Below are 5,882 nucleotides of genomic sequence, written 5' to 3'. Positions count from 1 at the left end.
AGTAGAATATGAGAAGCTGTGTTTGCTCCAGCATAACATGATAGTAAAGGCATAAAAATAGCTTCTCAATGGCATATAACAGGAACATAGTGCAGTTGTTACACCTATTTCCTGACATTAAAGATCTAGCAGCCCCTCCTACATGCTATGCCCATAATGACAAGATAATAGTCAGGCATCTGTAATCAACAGCTGAGGTGCACGCCTCTCAAGAAATCCAGCCAATGACAGAGACCTGCATTAGAGTAGAGGCAAGAATGACAGCACTAAAGAGAGAGAGAGTGGAGGAGGAGCACACTGAGCTCGGGACCATGAAAGATAAGCAACAGAATGCATTCCTGTGAATGGGCGGAGCTAAAGAGAGTGTGACAGCGTGAAAAACTAAAAAAAAAGCACTGTAGCCTGAGATCTTGATGGATGTAGGTCTAATTTAAAGAGCAGACACCTATTTTCAGCACTGTAAGTATGCTACAATTCCTTACAATCTTCCACGAGCTCTCTCAAAACTTATAAATAATAAATCATTTTTGTCCATGCTTTACAAAAGCACCCATGTAACAGCCGGTGTTCTGTCGAAGTTTGTATCCACTTAAGTTTGTGATGGGATTGTGATGCTTCAGTGTTTTCTTTATTACCTCCCTTAGCACAAGACACAGTCTTGAAGTTCTTTAATTTGTCCATTCTCATTACTCAGCTTAAACAACTGCAAACGGATATTTCCTACGTTTCATTGTTAAACTTGTTCACATTCTCACGGCTCATTATCTGTAAATCACCACTAGGGACAACTATTTCTTGTTATAAGCAGACTATGTGGATTCACAGGACCTCCAGAGCCAGAGCCTCAACATATTTGCTGATAATTAAAATGGACTGTCTTTATTTGTGAAGAACTTGTATGGTAAAAATGCAGGATATAAACAAGGCCGAGCATTCTTTAACAGTGTAGGTTCATTTCTGGTCAGCTTCACTGTACTCAGATTGCCTCCACAGTAACCAGATCTCAGTCCAATAGAAAACCTTTGGGATGTGTTGGAACTGCAGATTGGTATCACAGATAAATCAGCTGATAAATCTGCAATATGTTGACACTGCAGATGATGAGATCTTCAGATATCTTTGTTTACACTTTTGCTAAATTTCATTTATTTCAAGTGTAACGGGGCCCTTTTTTCCTCAAGGTATATTTGCAAACTAATATTTCCAAGTTGTTATTTTTCCATGTATAAATCTTTCAGTGTGATATCCTGAAATGAATGTGCCTCTTCTCAGTACCTCTACAAGCTACTATATAAAATGAAATGACTGTATCCTTTAAACTTCTCATTTTGTTGTGGGTGGGGTTCTGACAGTTAAAATGGAAGCAAATTTTGTCTGCCTTGGTTAATGTCAGTGCTTTCTCTTTCATAGGTAATCTGAAGCAAAAACATGAATATTTTCGCTCAGCTACAACTGGCAGCAGTCCCCCCACCAACAGAAACACATCCTATAGTCCAGTGCATAACTAACAATGACCTCAAAAACCTCAAGAAATTACTGAAGGACAACAATATTGATGGAGTTTACCCCCTGTAGAGAGTGTAGGGATTATATAACCCCATTGATTGCTGCTGTTATTAATAACAACAGACCAAAATGAACCTTCTCAACTCCGCTGGACACCTTTGCATTATGTCTCACTGTTCAAAGCATCACTTTATTTTGTGGGTCTGTTGCTTGAGACAAAAGCTAATCCAGACCGATGGAGTCTTACACACATATCCACACCACTGTAAATTGCAGCCATTAAAGCGACGGAGGATATCATGAAAAGACTCATCTCTGCGGGTGCTTTGGAGACACTGCCGCCCAAGAATGATCTTCAGTGGCTTATTGACAGTAAAAAAATATCTATGATGGTTAATCAACTTGCATCAAATGGAGATAGAGTGTGTTCCCAAATCAGACATTCTTTGGATGTGGAAATTGCTGTTTTTGAAAAAAACACCTGACAAAGTGTTTGAAATGTTCAACAGTCACATGCTGTCAGAGGATCCTCGGCTCCACCTGACCATGACTGAAATCCTTTTTACTGTAACTGGGAGAGGGAAAGATAAATACTCCCAGGCATGTATTAAATGGCTAAAGGAAACTGGAAATGTGAATACTTACATTGCAGGTGCTTCCAGTCGCTTTCCAAATATCCCTAAGACACCTTAAGTTTTCTGCACAATGGAAAACATATCAAATGAGCATGCAGTAGCTATAATTCCACAACTACTGAAACTGATTTGCTTAAAAGAGAGACCTGACATCTGTGCAAGAGTGCTACAAACATTGTATGTGATAACACAGAAAACAAGAGGCACAAAGGACTGGCACATCAACCTTTTAAAGAACTTATGTAAAACAGTTGCCCCTTTTGTAAATGAGCAACACTCCACTATCAGGGTGTACACGTACGCTATATTTGCAAACCTGCTGTCAGTTGAACAGACAGCTAATATTTTTAAATCATTGGGCATAATTTAAGTGCCCGGGGACATACTGACATCTGTAGAAATGGAAATTAATGAAAAGCTGAAAAAGGTGGTGAGAGGTAAAAATCCCTAAACTGATGTGTTACTGTTAAGGTGGCAGGTATGCTGATTTATTATATCCTCTCTGGAGGCCACCATCCATTTGGTGACATATCTTTTAAATGTGAGTCCGATAATTATAATGGGAAGTAAAGTTTGAATCATTTTTGAGATGTGGTGGCAAAAGATCTCATCGAGTGGATGATCAACAAAGACCCAAAGGACAGACCCAAAGTAGAAGAATGCTTAAACCATTCCTTCTTCTGGACTCCGAAAGAGTAAGGAAGTCATGCTGATTGATGATGAACTGGTTTTCTCACTACCAGAACAACATTTATGTTCCCTGGTTTCACTTCAGCTCACTGTAAAACAGGGATAGAGATGTTCACACTTGATCATCCAACCTAGTTGACCTAGCTAACATTTGCTGCTAATACCAAAATCTTTTCTTGCATTTTTTTATCTGTTTCTAAACAATTAATTTAAATAATAAATGAATGCTTCTTTTCTTATGTCTAATTTTTACTTTTTGAACTCATGAAGCATATTTATCTTTTTTGTATTTTAGTTTCTCTGGGGCTTTTTTGTTTCTTTGTTTTTTGCAATATAAAGGTCATTAGTATATTTAGTGACATACTTTCTTCCGTTATTGTAAAGGAGGGTTTTTTGCAAGTTCCACTAGCTCCAGTATTTGTTTCAAAATTAATTCTGTTAGCAGAGCTGCTCTGGGCTGCGTTATGGCACGATAATCTTGAGGGAGAATAAAAAGTCGACACACATATCTCAGTCCTGACGGAGGACTCTCCCACTACACCTCTCCAGTGCATTCACAGAGTCGTTGCATGGTAAGACATGGATAGGAAGTGGGCGGAGCCTTTTACCGTCATTTTATTAAGACGCAAAGTACAAACACCTGTGGACACACAATCCAACAAATTCTAACATTCAACATGTTAGAATGTAGGATTTCTTTTCCACTTCTTGACTTTGTGACCTGATGAATATCAGCTCCTTAATTACAATGGGAAAGATGAGTTTGCCACATACCTTGTGTCCACATACCTGGTGGTTTTTTGTTTGATGGTTCCACAGTGCCTCCCTCTGGCAGTGATGAAGTACTACACCCCCCTGCTCTTTCCATTACAGGGAATGTCTAGAAAGCACAAACCTTTAATTATCATAGCTGACATCATAAACTGTAGTTATCCTTCCTTCCTTTCCTTCTTCCTTCCTCTTAAGCACTTAAGGGTTGCTGGAGAGGGGGCTGAAAACTATGCCAGCGGTCACGAGGTAAAAGATTTGCAGATTCCCACTGCTTCTAACTTCTATTGAACTCCTAGAGCTAACGTCCGTAGAACCTCGGTGTATGCGTTATTTATATTCTAAATGTTGTTGTGGACGTGTTTTCAATGCCAAACTTAGACTCATTTTGGACATTGTTTTTATAGTGATTCTACATGTAAAGGCTCTGTAGTCACATGTTTCCAGAAGGTAGAGAGCATGTTTTCTGCACAGACACAGTTATGTGCGAAGGAATGCAGAGTGATTAGCCAACATCTCCAAAATGGTGAGCTGGTGAGATAAAACAAAAGTGAGCAGCTGTCTGGTGGATTTCGAGCAGAAATGTCCCCACCTTCTCACAGTCCATCCATCCATCCATTCGCTTCCGCTTATCCTTTTCAGTTTATTACATATGTGCTCTCCTCTCAGGACATTACTTCTGCAATGGCGTTCACCAGATCAGCAAAAAATACGACGTCACAGACAGCTGGCTCACGTACAATGACGAGTTTGTGCCAGGCCACGTGTGAGTCTGTGTGTGAGCAGCGGCAGAGAACAGCTTACCTGCTATTCTACGAGAAGCAGGGACGTCTCCCAGCAAATAGTCAGCATGTCTGTGCAAATACTTGTAGAAAAACACTCGCACTCAGTTTATTTGTATTTTCTTTGCAGCACTAAAAAGTGGTGGCCCCATGATCGGAAGGTCGGGGGTTCGATTCCCCTGAACAGCTACCCTGAGGTACCCCTGAGCAAGGTACCGTCCCTACACACTGCTCCCCGGGCGCCCAGTGGCTGCCCACTGCTTCACTGAGTGAATGGGTTAAATGCAGAGAGGGATTTTCCCCACGGGGACCAATAAAGTACACTTTCTTCTTCTTCTTCTTTCTAAAAAGGCTGCAGAGTCTGAACTTGATCTGCAGCAAAACTGCCGGGGCAAAACTTTTATTGTTTTATTAGTAGTAGTAATGGTTTGGTTTTTATTATTATTGTTAACATCATTATTAGTAAATGGTAAATGGCCTGTATTTGTATAGCGCTTTTACTAGTCCCGCCTAGGGACCCCAAAGCGCTTTACACATCCAGTCATCCACCCATTCACACACACATTCACACACACATTCACACACTGGTGGAGGCAAGCTACAGTTGTAGCCACAGCTGCCCTGGGGCAGGCTGACAGAAGTGAGGCTGCCATATCGCGCCATCGGCCCTTCTGGCCAACACCAGTAGGCGGTAGGTGAAGTGCCTTGCCCAAGGACATAGGCAACCTTCCGATTACAAGGCGAACTCCCAACTCTTGAGCCACGATCAAGAGTTGGGAGTACTACTAGTACTACTACTAATACTAGTAGAAGTATTAGTATCATAATAAAATTATTACACACGTCACTTGTTCATAAGAAACAGCCAAAGTCTTGATGCTTTTTTAATTGTGGAGCTTCAGGTGACGAAACACTACAAACATGTATTTGTTCTTTTAATCTTCTTGATGACAAAGTTAGGATTTAGTTTAAGGAATGGCTGATTGCAGAGTCCTGTTAGAAAGTGAGTGTGTTGCATTTGTGCAGTGGTTACCGTGGTTAGACTTACGGGACTCTGTAGGCTGCTGTGGTGACAAATTTCTTTATTTAATGTATTGATCACATGTCTTAACAATATTACCTCTGTGGTGCATAACTGGGATATCATGGGATAGCATCATGTGTGTCATTTGTTATTTTACACATAGTGAGGCATTGTAAGTTAGACTGACACATGCAGGGCTAGGCAGACAGCGAGACCTCTCTCTGATCCCTAGAAGAAGGAAGAGGCCTCTCTTGGAGGATTGGGAATGTGATTATCACGAGTGACAGTTTAACCCTCTCAACCCTCTCACTGTATAGTCTGTACAGCCAAAGGTTATGCAGGTGGCACTACTGAGAACAGGAAGGCTGTGCAGGTGGCTGTGTCATTGCGTCAGGAAAACCAGGGCCCTCACAGGTGACCTGTTGCACACCACCCACCACCTGTTTGATCTGCTACACTCTGGCCGATCACTCAGGT

This window comes from Haplochromis burtoni, unplaced genomic scaffold, assembly GCF_018398535.1.
Source record: "Haplochromis burtoni strain Fernald_Lab_line unplaced genomic scaffold, NCSU_Asbu1 Contig_2190, whole genome shotgun sequence".
In the NCBI taxonomy this organism is placed as follows: Eukaryota; Metazoa; Chordata; class Actinopteri; order Cichliformes; family Cichlidae; genus Haplochromis; species Haplochromis burtoni.
This window is presented reverse-complemented; position numbering follows the sequence as displayed.